The following is a 16,094-nucleotide window of genomic DNA, read 5'->3' as shown; positions in this document are numbered from 1 at the left end:
CTGTGCCGAACCCCACCTAGCTTGGCCGCTTGCATCTCTCTCAAGAGAGCCGTCCCAGGCGACTCTTTCTCGGCAGTCCATCACCTGCGACACGCCGGAAAGGAACACCGGCGTACGTGGCGGATCCTGGCTTCGTGGACGCTGGCCTCAGCGCTGTGCCGAACCCCATCCAGCTTCGCCGCTTGCATCTCTCTCGAGAGAGCAGTGCCAGGCGACTCTCTCTCGGCAGTCCATCACCTGCGACACGCCGGAAAGGAACACCGGCGTACGTGGCGGATCCTGGCTTCGTGGACGCTGGCCTCAGCGCTGTGCCGAACCCCATCCAGCTTCGCCGCTTGCATCTCTCTCGAGAGAGCAGTGCCAGGCGACTCTTTCTCGGCAGTCCATCACCTGCGACACGCCGGAAAGGAACACCTGCGTACGTGGCGGATCCTGGCTTCGTGGACGCTGGCCTCAGCGCTGTGCCGAACCGCATCTAGCTTGGTCGCTTGCATCTCTCTCAAGAGAGCAGTGGCAGGCGACTCTTTCTCGTCTGTGACACGCCGGACAGGAACACCTGCGTACGTGGCGGCTTCGCGGACGCTGGCCTCCGCGCTTTGCCGAACCCCATCCAGCTTGGCCGCTTGCATCTCTCTCGAGAAAGCAGTGCCAGACGACTCATTCTCGGCAGACCGTCACCCTCGACACGCCGGCCTTTCCAGCCTGGCCGCCATCCCGAGCCCCGAGTGTCACGGTGGGCGGCGTCTTGCAGTTGGCTCGGGAAAAGACACTGACTGCGTTCCGTGCCGCTTCCAGGGCCCCCTCTGGAGGAGCGTCTTGAGATCGACGCTTCCAGCGGGGTCTAAGCAACGCCTCTACAAGCCCCTACCATCCAGGCGCGACGGTTGACCCGCGCCACCGACCACCTCAAGGCAGCTGTGAGCCAGCAGCTGTTCTGGGAGAGGTCTAGCTCCTAGCAGGACTGCTCCCCTGTATCGACGCCCACCAACTCGCCTTCAAGATCTCCCTCCCCGGCTGGTTTCGGAGCCTTGGAGCAGCGGTGCTGGTTGGTGGCCGTGATTGAGCGGACCCGTAGCCTTGGACAGCCGTGGGGCGCGACCTGCAGATTTTTTTCTTTGCGTGGTCATGTCTTGCAGACTGCCCAGCAAGGCTACGGCACGGAGGACGAAGTTGAAGCGTCCATGCTCCAACGACGTGCGTTTTAGGACAGACGCGCGTGAGTTTGAACGGTTGCGACGCGTCGCCTCGCTGTCCGTACGTGCGACGCATTGCGACGTTCATAAGTTAAATGATTTACGTATTATCAGATGTGTTATGAATGTTATTTGTAACGCAATATACGTATATATTACTGGTGTTTAGGTTAATTGCAACCTGATATTGTTACCTATATTCTATCGCAGTGTGACCTGCGTGGCCGCCGTGTATGTTAAGAAAGTTAGTGTTGTATAATGAATGTTAACACAATATACGTGTATATTACTGGTGTAATTGTCGCGTTACCAACTCAGCAGCCTTGGGACGCGATATCTCAAGATTTGACGGTGAGGTGCTATCCTTGCATTTCGCAGTATTAGACCCACTATTGGAATTGCGTGCGAAGTGACTCCTTTATTCGGACGGCAATTGTGGTTCGCGTACTACGCAGTGGTGAACTAAAATGGACAAGTGTTTTCAATGGACGCTTTGGAAGCGATACTAAAGCACAACGATGGAACGCTACCTAGGGTGGTGACTGAACAGATGACTTGAGCAGTCTCTCGGTATCGCAATAACGGTTCCCGATTTGCTCTGTTTACTCGAGATATGCTTGAGTTTGTTGACGCTTGACACGTGCTGCAGTTGCGGTCTTCAGTGACTGTTTACGTGGGCGGCAGCGCGTATACTTAGGACTTCTGCTGCAGTTCCGGTCTTTACTCGAAGAACATTCGTGTACAGTGTCCACAATAAAAAGCCTTTAATTCATTGCTGCGTTGTTCAACAGTGTCGCGTTATTAGGAGACCTAACCACGGACCGTATGCTTAAGATTCACTCATAGCTTCGACGCTATCGGAGGACCTTTGCAATTCGCTGCAATTTGCACGATTGCTGTTGCGACTGAAAAAAGAAAAAGAAACGCGGACGGGTCTGTCCACTCTCTCGAGCTCAGCTATAATCGCTGCCATGTGCAGACAGGACAATTGGAAAGATGTAAGAGAAAGATGATAGAATTCGTCTGATTAACCGCGTCCTCCGAAGCGAGTCGCCAGAGTCACCCCACTACAGTTTCAATCCACAGCGCCGCAGCCACACGAAACACTAAATTTTCCTTTTTTTCATCAATACGAAGCCCTCCACTAGGGCTGCTTTCTTCCTCTCTTCGTGCACTCCCTCCGCCATTTTATTCCTGCAGCGTGTCTCGGGTGTCCACCCTGAGACAGTTACTGCGTCATTCCGCTCCTAAAAAAATTGGCTGCGGCTTACTGCTACGCCCTGTTGGATAGCGAAAGCTGTGGTGTGTCGGGCAACTAAACACGGCTTGTATCGATGGGTGCGTTTCGCATACTGGATAGACAGCGCGCCCATCTTTGCAGGTGGCAGTTACTGGTCGATCGCGGGAGGTTGTTCACCCAATGAACGCTGCGGCCTATTGCTGCAGTACCGCGTGTCTGGCACAACGTTGTCAACGCTGATGCATGCGGCTCGCATCTCTCTCTCTCTCTCTCTCGCTACCCACCGCCGTGTACATCAAAGCACGATTGAGGCGTCCACTGACCCAGGGAGCCAGTTATGAGCTCTCCAATCCCTCAAAATCATCGGATTCTAGAGCGTTGTCAATGCCAATGAACGCAATGAACGCCGACGGCCAATAGCTCGTGGTTGTTAGTGAATCTTTATTAATAGCGCAACAATGGCAGTGAAAGATTTTGCTAGCCGCGGCATCTGCCATCAAAACCGGAAGCACCTGAGATGCGGCTAGAAGGAATGAAAGGACAGGCAGAGTACAGGTAGAGGGAAGGAACATAGGAATGATCTATAGCTTATAGGCTATAGCTGCCACAACGTTGCCAATGCCAATGCGTGCGCCGCACGTCTGTCACTACAGTCACGTTGCTTAAAGCGCGACTGAGGTGTCCACTGCCCCAGGAGGGGAAGTTTTGTGCATTTCCTTTGCTGTCGGAGCTCCCGCTCTACATTGGTTTCGGTACAGCTGCGGCTCGGCGACCTCACGTGGTTGTCTTGTTTTCAAGGCCATATGAAACAAACGCCGAACAAGCTATGGAAGGGAGTAGTAAAACTAGCGCTTTAAAAATAATTTTGGAATGGTAAGAAATGGAAGGGGAGGGAGCGGAATCGGTGCGCCTAGCTGGCAGGGACTCATTTCAAATAATAAAAATTGAAAATTAGATTTTGGGGTCGGAAATGGCGCAGTATCTGTCACATACCGGCGGACCCTTGAACCGCACCGTAAGGGAAGGAATAAAGGAGGGAGTGAAGGAAGAAAGGAAGAAAGACGTGCCGTAGTGGAGGGCTCGGGAATAATTTCGACCACCTGGGACCTTTAACGTGCATTGACTTCGCACAGTACACGAGCGCCTGAGCGTTTTGCCTCCATAAAAATGCAGACGCCGCGGTCGGGCTCGGACCCGGGGAAGTAGTAGTAGGCGAAGAAGAAGGTAGCCTCGATAAAATAGAGGGGCTTTTATTTCAAATCTGTGGGAATTCGTTTCAGTGCAGTTGCATCCAGGGGTTTCCGGTTGTCCCAGGAGTATTTTTGGCCCTGACACACATTATTTGACTTATATTCGGGTTAATTGCCACTCTTCAGACAAATTTCTTCTGGCGGTAAAACTGCCCTGCGTTGACGTAGCTCATTCAAATGATCGGTAACCGTCGAAACATAAAAAAAGGCGTGAACGCTGGTGCGCTCAACATGGGCTCTTTTAGTTGTAGGCAAACTCGACACATGAAAAAGTCGTCGGGTCGCGCACGTACAGCTTCCACTGTACAGCAAGAGCAGACAGCTTGGGCACAGCCATATTGCTCGCTGGGCAGCTATGTGCACCTGATGCTCTCCTCATTCCAGGTGCGCGGCAAACAGCAGCAGCCCAGCGAATAATAAGTCAACGCCCAGTGAGCTCATAGTAGTGATGCACAAAGCAATATAGCACGCAAAATAGAGCGACGCACAGATTGGCAGTGCTGCTATCGCACGTTAAAAGCAACCTTGTTATGCATGTTCGGCGTGCGAATCGACTAATAGCTCTTAGTGGGGAATCCAGACCTACTTGGCCTGCATGGCTACAGATTGTTGAGAGCTTCCACGCGTCTGTTAAGGTCAACGCCCACCTAGGCATCGGTCCCGGACGGGAGTAAAACGCAGGTATTTTTGGTCACGGCATTCTACGCTACGTCAACAGTGACACCGGTAACGTAACACAGGACCTCGTCCTTCATACGCGTATAGGATCGATGGAGGATGCTCACGTGAAAAAAAAAAAACTTCGAGAAATGACGCAAGACCAGAGGAAGACGCACACAGACTGTCGCCGGACTTTCAGCTGAATTTATTAAGGTTCCAACACATATTTATAGCCACTACTTGCGCAGGCGCACATACATGCCACATTCAACAAAGTCCGGGCGTCGTTACTAGCCAGATAAAAAATTCCATTCTTTGTCAGTGAGAATAACAGATGGGTCGCTGATACAGACACGCTCGTTCTTTTTGATTAAAAACGCTTATAACAGCTCGCGCTCGTGCCTGGACTTCCCGCGGCCGATAACGGTAGCATTGTTTAGCAAAGCTGAGCAATTTTGGCACTCCTTGACATGTATGGCCAGGTTGCTCCCAGTACCTATGCGCAGCGTTCTGCCATGTTCCCTGCGTCGCTGGTTCTAACATTGCCCCCTCTGCCCAAGGATGTCTGTCATACAAGGCAGCAATCCTCGTAGGGCCATTTTCAAAGCTTCCAGGAAAGCTTTGAAAAGGTTTTAAAAGCTTTATTTCGTATTTCTCAATAACGTCCTATGATACTCTTGTTTAGGCACACATAATTTAATTGGCAAACAAGCATTTGTGCCACGTCAGTGAAAAGCAGCTCTTTCGATTGAAGGGGTTTATCTGCAGTGCACGGTGATTACGTCAGGTAATTGCTTAAATATGTGCGTCTATACGCAAATAAATACTACAGGCACACGGAGAAAAACGTTTGGTGGAGCTGTTGAGCGAATATATTAACAATAACTGTCCTTAGAAGTCCCTGTATTAAAACTGAGGCCATCTTTTTCTTCCTCTGCCACTACTTCTTCCGAGCCACCCTTGATGACGTGGACAAACTACTCTACACTGCCCCGTACGCACGTCCATGTCTACAGTGTGGCTTGCATATAAAGACGCTACTGCGCCTCGCTATTATTCAAGCGATCTGTGCACTGCGGACGCCAGATTGGGCCTGCAAAAACCAGACGCGGAATCCCTAGACCACATTTCGCATTAAGAAAAACGGACGCAATTTTCGTGTCCAATATTTCTGTAAAAGTAAACGAATTCTTGTAAAATTATTCACTTTTGATTTAATTCGGGACGTCCAGCCTGCCCAAAACAAAAAATTCAATTAAGCTCGAGAAAAAAGACGAGGTGGCGCTGAGGGTATAAAAGGCACGCCGGAACGCCGGGCCGATCAGAACCAGATGATCAAGATGGCGAAGGTAGCTCTGCTCTTTTGGATTTCCTTGGGCGTCCACTTCGGCGAGCGGCAGCGCCGACGGCTCTCGGCGACCCAACCGGGACTCCAGTTTGGTCCTCAGCCCCGTTTCTTGCGAGGCCTCCGGCGATACTTTCCGCTAAGTTGGCCGCCTTCTTGTCGTTACCACCATCCGGCGACAGGAACAACTCAGTACCTGGCGGATCCTGGCTTCGCGGACGCTGGCCTCAGCGCTGTGCCGAACCCCGTCCAGCTTCGCCGCTTGCATCTCTCTCGAGAGAGCAGTGCCAGGCGACTTTTTCTCGGCAGTCCATCACCTGTGACACGCCGGACAGAAACACCTGCGTACGTGGCGGATCCTGGCTTCGTGGACGCTGGCCTCAGCGCTGTGCCGAACCCCATCCAGCTTGGCCGCTTGCATATCTCTCGAGAAAGCAGTGCCAGGCGACTCATTCTCGGCAGACCGTCACCCTCGACACGCCGGCCTTTCCAGCCTGGCCGCCATCCCCAGCCTCGAGTTTCATGGTAGGCGGCGTCTTGCCCTTGGCTCAGAATAAGGCACTGGCGGCGTTCCGTGCCGCCTCCAGGGGCCCCTCTGGAGGAGCGTCTTGAGATCGACGCTTCCATCGGGGTCTCAGCAACGCCTCTAGAAGCCCCTACCATCCAGGCGCGGCGGTTGACCCGCGCCACCGACCACCTCAAGGCAGCTGTGAGCCCGCAGCTGTTCTGGGAGAGGTCTAGCTCCTAGCAGGACTCCTCCCCGGCATCGACGCGCCCACCAACTCGCCTTCAAGATCTTCCTCCCCGGCTGGTATCGGAGCCGTGGAGCAGCGGTGCTGGTTGGTGGCCGTGATTGAGCGGACCCGTAGCCTTGAACAGCCGTGGGGCACGACCTGCAGAATTTTTTTTTTTTTTGCGCGGTCATGTCTTGCAGGCTGCCCGTTAAGACTACGGTTTGGAGGACGAAGTTGAGGCGTCGATGCTCCAACGACGTGCGTTTTAGGACAGACGCTCGTGAGTTCAACGGTTGCGACGCGTCGCCTCGTTGCCCGTACGTGCGACGCTTTGCGAGGTTCGTATACGTTAAATGATTTGCGTATCATTATGGATGTGTAATGAATGTTAATTGTAACGTGATATACGTATAATTACTGCTGTATATGTTAACTGTAATCCGATATTATTACCTATATTCTATTGATCCGTGTCCTGCGTGAACGCCCTGTATGTTGATGTATAGTGGTGTATATGTCGCGTTACCAACTCAGCATCCTTCGGACGCGAAATCTCAAGATTTCACGGTGAGGTGGTAGCCTTTGGTTTCGCATTATTAGACCCACTATTGTGATTGCGTGCGAAGTGACTCATGTATTCGGACGGCAATTGTGGTTCGTGTACTACGCAGTGGTGAACAAAAATGGACAGTGTTTTCAACGGACGCTGGGATGCGGTACTACTGCTCACTTCAATACAGAGCGATTTCCACTCGCTACTGTAGTCCACGGGTCTCCTCGAATGCGACGGGCGAGTGAGTGTCCACACAACTTTAATCGCCAACTACGTCACATAAAATCGTTAGAAAATTGAACGGGACGTTTAATCTACGCCTTAAGTGTATGAGGCGATAGCGTGAAGAGTTGGGTTTTTATATATGCAGAAGATCTGTCTCTGCTTTACGTTGATAGACGTTTGGGAGTCGTCATAGCCCTCCTGACGCAGTGGTGCAGCGGTTGAGGTATATATACTCCCCTGGCTTGAAGGCAGGTGCTCCAGGTGGTGGGCCTCTTGTAGTGCAGGTGACTCATACCGAGCGATCAATCATTTACTGCCGCCTGCAACGGTTAGCAATTTCCTCGCTATCCAGTTGGCAGGTTGTGATGATGGCGCAAGGTCACGTGACCCAGGGGCCCATCTGTCTCCTAGGTTGCTCTGTGGGCACCGCCTGTTCAAATCACGATCGTTAAGAGCGTTAACTCTTACTTGGGGAATTCGAGATGGCGGCCCCCACAGTAAATCGATATAGTAACCCGATTCTTGATTGATTGGTGGCGTCATTAGTATATCGAATTGGTGATTGGAGACGTCGCTGATATACCCAACTGTATTTATTGATAGGTGACGTAAGTTATAAATCAAAGATATCAGATTTATATTTCCATTGGTGTACCTCAATTTAACCACATTCATATCAAATCTAATTAACGAAACAGCTAACGCTCGTTACATCAACGTCTTCCAGACGGGGGCGGCATCTTCTTTAACTCGCATCGCCGGCGCCGACACGGACGCAGAGAACCCCGACACCGCATTTTGTCGTGAACGGGGCATTTATCGCTATCACGTTAAAAATAAATCCTGGTGGATTACAGAGTGGCTAGGTCTAGACGCTGGCAGCTATTCCAATTCGATGTACTCTTCAGCTGCCCTTTTATAGAAGTTCATTTGTTCAAGACACGCAGTGTATGTTATTTCTACATGCCTCATTTGAATTTAAATAGAGCAAACACAGAGCAGAAATGACTGCTTGAATTGTACGTTTGCTCACATACATTAAATTTCTCATTCGTGAAGCCAGCGCTGTTATGCATGCTGTTCATTCTTGGGACTCCCATTTTAGAGCTCGTTGATATGCCGTGCATGTGTTACGAGCATAAATAAAAATGTTAGAGAAATGATAGAAGAAAAGTTCTTTATTCTCTTTCTTGCTTCCTCTTCTAGATCCGCTAGAGAGCTGGTAATCCGTGTGCAGTGGTTACTTCTTAATTTGATTTCTAGGGCTTGACACTACGTAAGCATCTATTAGCCCCAGCATTTTTTTGCACCACTGACTACACGGGAGTCTCTTGGCTACGGTGTACTTGAAAGAATGTAACCGGCAATAAGAGAAGGATTTTGCTATCAGAGTGTTTATGCACGCGATTTTATGCAATGTGATTTTGCAATGCCATGATGGCGGGGGTAGGCCGTAGTGGAGGGCTCCGGAATGATTTCGACCCGAGGTGGTCGAAATTATTCCGGAGCCCTCCCCACTACAGCACCTCTTTCTTCCTTTCTTCTTTCACTCCCTCCTTTATCCCTTCCCTTACGGCGCGGTTCAGGTGCTCACCGATATGTGAGACAGATACTGCGCCATTTTCTTACCCTAAAAAACTGTTTACCAATGCCCCATTTCTTATTGTGTAAATAGTTTGTACATATTACTTCTCCCCCTATCCTCTCTTCCTGTCCCCTCACCTCTCTCATTTTATTTCTCTATTCTGCCTGCTATCCTTTATTTCCGCTACCCCAGCTCAGGTGCTTCAGTATCGATGGCAGATGCCGGGGCTAGCAAAAAATCTTTTCATTCCTTTTTACTATTATTTTTAATAAAACCACTAACACACCAATGCCGCAGCTCAGGTGCTTCAGTATCGATGGCAGATGCCGGGGCTAGCAAAAATCTTTTCCTTCCTTTTTATTAATATTTTAATAAAAAACCACTACCACCACCACCAATAATAATAATTGGTTTTTTGGGGAAAGGAAATGGCGCAGTATCTGTCTCATATATCGTTGGACACCTGAACCGCGCCGTAAGGGAAGAAATAAAGGAGGGAGTGAAAGAAGAAAGGAAGAAGAGGTGCCGTAGTGGAGGGCTCCGGAATAATTTCGACCACCTGGGGATCTTTAACGTGCACTGACATCGCACAGCACACGGGCGCCTTAGCGTTTTTCCTCCATAAAAACGCAGCCGCCGCGGTCGGGTTCGAACCCGCGAACTCCGGATCAGTAGTCGAGCGCCCTGACCACTGAGCCACCGCGGCGGGTAACCACCACCAATGCGGCGGCTTCGTTTTTATGGAGGCAAAAACGCTAAGGCGCCCGTGTGCTGTGCGATGGCAGTGCTCGTTAAAGATCCCCAGGTGGTCGAATATATTCCGGAGCCCTCCACTACGGCACCTCTTTCTTCATTTCTTGTTTCACTTCCTCATTTATCCTTCCCTTACGGCGCGGTACAGGTGTCCAACGATATATTAGACAGATACTGCGCCATTTCCTATCCTCCAAAATCAACTATTATTATTATTATTATTATTATTATTATTATTATTATTATTATTATTATTATTATTATTTATATTATTAGGCCACCCGTGTCTGCTTTGGTATATGATGGATTCGAGCCCCTCTGTCGAAGAGTGCCAAAAATGGGTACAATCTATCCCCCAGTCTGGCCCTTAGCTTACTAGGCGGATGGCTTGGGAAAGGAGTTCGCCACCTTTAAATCCCGTCACTGCGAATTTCAATAGGCAGTTCCTTGAACAGGCCGAAGTCGAACTTTATCTTCACAAGGCGTTATGCAGACCTTCGCTGATCAGCGCTCAGAAAAAGGGGAGAGTAGCCCAGAGATCATTTCCTGAAACATTTAACCGCAGAGAAAGGCGAGTATCAGGTGGAGATAAGGTTGTACCTATTGAAAAACCGGCTGGTACCCGCCGCGTTGGCTCAGTGGTTAGAGCGCTCGGCTACTGATCCGGAGATACCGGGTTCGAACCCGACCGCGGCGGCTGCGTTTTTATGGAGGCAAAACGCTAAGGCGCCCGTGTGCTGTGCGATGTCAGTGCACGTTAAAGATCCCCAGGTGGTCGAAATTATTCCGGAGCCCTCCACTACGGGACCTCTTTCTTCCTTTCTTCTTTCACTCCCTCCTTTATCCGTTCCCTTACGGCGCGGTTCAAGGGTCCGCCGATATGTGAGACAGATACTGCGCCATTTCCTTTCCACAAAATCCAATTGTTATTATTATTACCCGGCTGCACTGGGTATCAGACCCCAGCACCTGAAGCGAGACTTTTAAAGAGGCTAGTTGCTTAGGTCCCTTCGGCCAATTACCCGGTTCCAGAGGTCGTTCTGTTGGTCGTTGAGGCGAGGAAACTCTGCAACACAGGGCGTACAGTGGCACCACCCGACGGTAACAGCGGGCATGTAATGCTGGAAGAAAAGCCGGAGGTCATAACTGTCTGTAGCTGCGTACCGTAGCGAGGGCAGAGCTCGTACAAGCCACCGAAGGTCATCTCCAGTGAGTTCCATTCACGGCAGGTGTTTATCTGTTGCGAGCGTCAGTTGCTAGAGACTTGGCAATGACTTTGTACTGCAGCGAAGAAGAAATAACGCGCATAGCACTGGGCGTTTTGAAAACGTCTTGAAACAACAGCGTCCTGACCCTGTTGAAAACAGAATCCTGACTGAAATAATAATAATTGGTTTTGGAGGAAAGGAAATGGCGCAGTATCTGTCTCATATATCGTTGGACACCTGAACCGCGCCGTAATGGAAGGGTAAAGGAGGGAGTGAAAGAAGAAAGGAAGAATGTGGTGCCGTAGTGGAGGGCTCCGGAATAATTTCGACCACCTGGGGATCTTTAACGTGCACTGACATCGCACATCACACGGGCGCCTTAGCGTTTTTCCTCCATAAAAACGCAGCCGCCGCCGTCGGGTCTGACGGAAAACAGGATCCTGTTTTCAGTCTGTGCCGAGCGCTGTCAGATAATAGAACGAAAATCACTCGTGAAATCATTGAAGCTCATGAAATCCACAGATTCAAAGATGAATGCGTAAGCGTTGTCTCAGTTGCTGTCAGATAAAGAACTACGTTTCCTTGATGTGAATAGAAAAACGTGCACAGCTGGTCTTGTGCCACTGTAGACCTGTGCTCAGGAATTGTCACTATCGTCAATCTGTTTTTTGTATATGTCTTTTCGTTCGAGATTGGTTGCCACTGCATTTAAATAGTGGAAATCGACTCAATAAAAACCAGCTGTAAGTTCAGCGCCGTGTCTGTGCACTTTTCTCGTCCTTTGTCTTCTGCGCTGCTGAAAAACAATGGTGGAAGTGGTAAAGGAATACGTGTATTTAGGGCAGGTAGTGACAGCTGATCCGGATCATGAGAGAGAAATCGCTAGAAGGATAAGAACGGGGTGGAGCGCATATGACGGGTTCCCTGAGATGATGAATAGCAGGTTACCAATATCCGTCAAGAGAAAAGTGTACAACTGCTGTATCTTACCAGTACTCACCTACGGGGCAGAAACATGGAGGCTAACGAAAAGGGTTCAGCTTCAGCTAATGACAGCACAGCGAGCCATGGAAAAGAAAATGGTAGGTGTAACGTACAGAGACCGGAAGCGGGCAGAATGGGTGAGGGAACAAACGCGTGTTAATGACATTCCAGTCGAAATCAAGAGGAAGAAATGGGTTTGGGCAGGGCATGTAATGCGAAGGCAAGATAACCGCTGGTCCTTAAGGGTAACGGAGTGGATTCCAAGAAAAGGCAAGCATAGCAGGGGGTGGCAGATTGTTAAAAGGGCTACGATAGCGCTGGCGCTAACCATAGTTATCACGAATTCAGTGTTTCTTGTCTTTTTCTTAGTGTGAGTGTGCGACAGTACGTGTTACAAGGCGATTCGTATTAGCATATAAGACAGTGGCACTGCGTCGGAGGCACGGAATATCCAGACTGGGTAGTTGTGCGTCTAACCACCATCTTTTATGATTCCGGATCCGCAGTCGCAGTGCTGTGATAGCTGCGCGTCTACTTTGCAAAGTATCCCGTCCCATAGTCGTCAGTGTATAGTGAGTACTCACGTTGTCTTCCTTTTACAGTATTGTTAGTTTTTCTGGTCGTTTATGTTTTCCAGCTTAAGTGGCTGTAAGCACGTAATGACTCAAGTTACATTTCTAAACCATGAAAAACCTCCCAGCCATGTAAAACAGCTCTCTACACGCCAAGAAGACTTGAGGCGCTTTTGAATGGCGACCCTGCCCAACGTGAGAAACGGGCGATTCGTGCCGGCACAAATTGGCATAAATATCTGGGAGGAAAATAATTGGAATGGTCCGTGTTATATAACGTCCAGAAGGTGCTTGGCGGCTATGAGCGGCGCGATATTTCAGGGCTCTGTATTAATTTCGACCATCTGCTGTTAATAAGCGCGCGCTGACTTTGCGTCAGTCTCTCGGCTACCGCGAAAAATTGGCCTCATCTGCAGAGCCTGTCGCTTTGGCAATGCAACATTGTGAACAACGAAGAAGAAATTTCACCGGACTCATTGCAGGACATGGGGAGACTTGTTTTGTGCTTCCGTACTAATAGCATGGAAGTCCAAAATAGCGCACTGAATACCCTCTTAAAAGCTGCTACAAAGCTGGAAACGTTGCGTCTCGATGACGAAGTGTTGTGATCCTTATTTGTGGTTCGTTTTGGCAAAGAGTCCTTGCCAAGCCTCCGAATATTTTTCGAAGTCACTCACCTCTCCTTAACTTACGAGGAACTCATTCTCCTGTCGTTTGGACAGCTGCTAAATAACGTGCTAACACACCTGCGTCTCAAACATCTGTCGCTCAAGTTCGTCTCAGGGTAACGGATAAACCACTGCAGGTACTGGGACTCACTGTCGATGATTTTCGGTGTTTTGTGGAAGCCTTGCCATCGCTTCGGTACGCAGCAGCTGACAGCTACGACCTAAGACTGTTTTTACGCATTATATGCCCACAGTTACACTCGAATGGTGCAACTGTACAACCTGTCATGCGGAGTTTCCTCGTCTCAGCGACGAACAGAAGAAATTCTGGCACAACATACACGGTTCATATCTGCCTTAACCTCTTCTTTGCACAAGAAATGACAATAAAATCTCTCATAAGTCACGGTCATCATGACCGACATCAAAAGGCTTTCTTTGTTTTCCTTTACTACCGAGCTGCCGATCACATCTACTGCAATAATCAGCAATAACATCCCACTGCCGACCGACTAAAAATGTCATGGCAACCACAGCAGTCATTTAGGCATTACGGAATCAAAGGGTAGAAGAGCCTTACGTAAAATAATGAAAAGTGTCTACAGTCGGTGCACAGTTACCATAGTCAGCAATAAAATTCCAATAATGAAGGTTGTCAGGCAGGGAGGCAAGACCTCTCCAGCCGTATTCCCTGCCTGTTTTCAAGAAAAATTCAGAGACCTGGATTTGGAACAGTGTACAAGAGTTAACGGATAATACCTTAGTAATCTGCGATTCGGTGATGACATTGCCTTGCTAAGCCACTCAAGGGATTAACTGCATTCCTCAGGACGAGAAACTAGGATCTCTAATGTACCACAGGCGACTGTGTCTGGGACACATTGGGGAGGCCCGCCAAGCTGGCCCAGCGGTTATGGCGCTCGGCTGTTGACCCGAAAGACACGGGTTCGATCCCGGCCACTGTGGTCGAACTTCAATTGAGGCGAAATTTTGGAGGCCCGTTTACTGTGCGATGTCAGTGCACGTTAAAGAACCGCAGGCAGTCGAAATTTCCCGGGCCCTTCACTATAGTGTTTCTCATAGCCCGAGTCGGTCTGGGACGTGAAACCCTCATAAAACAAAAGAAAAAAAAACATTGGGTAGTAAGAGACAACGATCTTTGAAAAGGAATTATCATCATCATATCATCAGCCTGACTACACCCACTGCAGGGCAAAGGCCTCTCCCATGCCTCTCCAATTAACCCTGTCCTTTGCCAACAGCGCCCACCATATCCTTGCCAACTCCTTAATCTCACCCGCCCACCTAACTCTCTGCCTCCCCATGCTACGCTTGTCTTCTCTTTGATCCACTCCGTTACCCTTAAGGACCAGTGGTTATCTTGCCTTCGCAGTACATGCCATGCCCAAGCCCATTTATTCCTCTTGATTTCGACTAGGATATCATTAACACGCATTGGTTTCCTCACCGAATCTGCCCGTTTCCGGTCTCTTAACGTTACACCTATCATTTTCCTTTCCATGGCTCTCTGGGCTGTCCTTAACTTAAGCTGAACCCTTTTCGTTAGCCTCCACGTTTCTGCCCCGTAGGTGATTGCCGGTAAAATACAACTTGTGTATACTTTTCTCTTGAGCGAAATTAGTAAATTGCCATTCATGATATGAGAGAACATGCCATATGCGCTCCACCCCATTCTTATCCTTCTAGTTATTTCCCTCTCATGATCCGGGACAGCTGTCACTGCCTGCCCTATATAGATGTATTCCTTTACCACTTCCAGCCCCTCGCTGCCAATTGTGAACTGCTGTTTCCTTGCTAGACTGTTGAACATTACTTTGGTTTTCTGCAGGTTAATTTTTATACCCAGCGTTCTGCTCTGCCGGTCTATCTCATTGTCATGATCTGCAGTTCACCTCCTGAGTGACTAAGCATTTCATTATCCTCAAAAATTACTTTATCAGTTGGTTTGGCTGCTGCTTTTCGGAGCAAACTGTCCCCTCTGATTGTTCATCTCGCTTCGGTCCTACATGGGTTTCTCTTCTGAAACTCAAGTTGATACGTTTGTGGTGACTACCTAGACTTCTGAAACCATGTTCATCTATGCTCATTACCTCTAGTCTATTATACAACCTATGTTACATAAGTGCATAATCTATCGTCGAGTGCAGCTTGCTGTCTCTCATGTTATAAGCTCCTTCACACTTCTCGGTACTGTTGCATACAACTAAATCATGCCTGTCACACATATCCAGCAGCATGCTTCCTGTCGAATCTGTATACCCATCCAGGTCTTCTATGTGTGCATTCATGTCGCCTAATATAATTATCTCGCCCTGTCCTCCTAGCTCATCAATCCCGCTTGCAATACATACAACCATGTTCCTGCTTTCCTCTTTGGCATTAGCTCCTGTCCACAGGTATACAAAGCCAAGCTTAAGACTGTTTGCTTCCCTGCCACTTTTCCTTTTAGCCATAAATGTTCCTTGCATTGCAGTTTAACCCTTTGAAAATTCATACTTTTATGAATGAATCCCCCAATTCCACCTCCCTTTCTGCTGCCCTCTGTTCTATTGCAATACTCTCATGCGTAGTCTGGGTTACAGGGTGGTTGCTCTATGTCTCCAAGATGTGTTTCCACTAAACCATATACCATTAATTCCTCCTGCCTTAACTGTTCTACTATTTCCTCCCATTTCAGCCTATTCCTGCCACCTTGCATGTTAATTTAACCTATATCTGAATTAACTTGGCCCTGGTGATTGTGTCTATTTCTTCTCCTATGATTCCATCGTTTCTTTGACATTGGTTCTTCCTTGTCTACACTGGTTCCCTCAAAGCTCTGGTTCCCCCGAAAAAGTTGTTGCCAGGCGACCTATCTTACTCCCTACTCTGTCACCAGTGGCACCAGCGTAGTGATGCCATCCTGTTCGAAAGGGTGGGAGCTGACCTCATACAGGTCCCTGTTAACTTCCATTCCCTGTCAACCATTCCCTCCCTGTTAACCACACACCAACGCGCCACCTAGCAGAGGAAGCTTGAACTAGTGGGAAGGTGGCGCCCTCTCGTGCCGGCTAGAAGAGGCTTGTTTTAGTGTAATTCGGCGTGTTTCATAGATGTGGTGGCA

The sequence above is a fragment of the Amblyomma americanum genome, chromosome 9, assembly GCF_052857255.1.
Source record: "Amblyomma americanum isolate KBUSLIRL-KWMA chromosome 9, ASM5285725v1, whole genome shotgun sequence".
Lineage (NCBI taxonomy): Eukaryota > Metazoa > Arthropoda > Arachnida > Ixodida > Ixodidae > Amblyomma > Amblyomma americanum.
Note: the sequence above shows the minus strand (reverse complement) of the source record.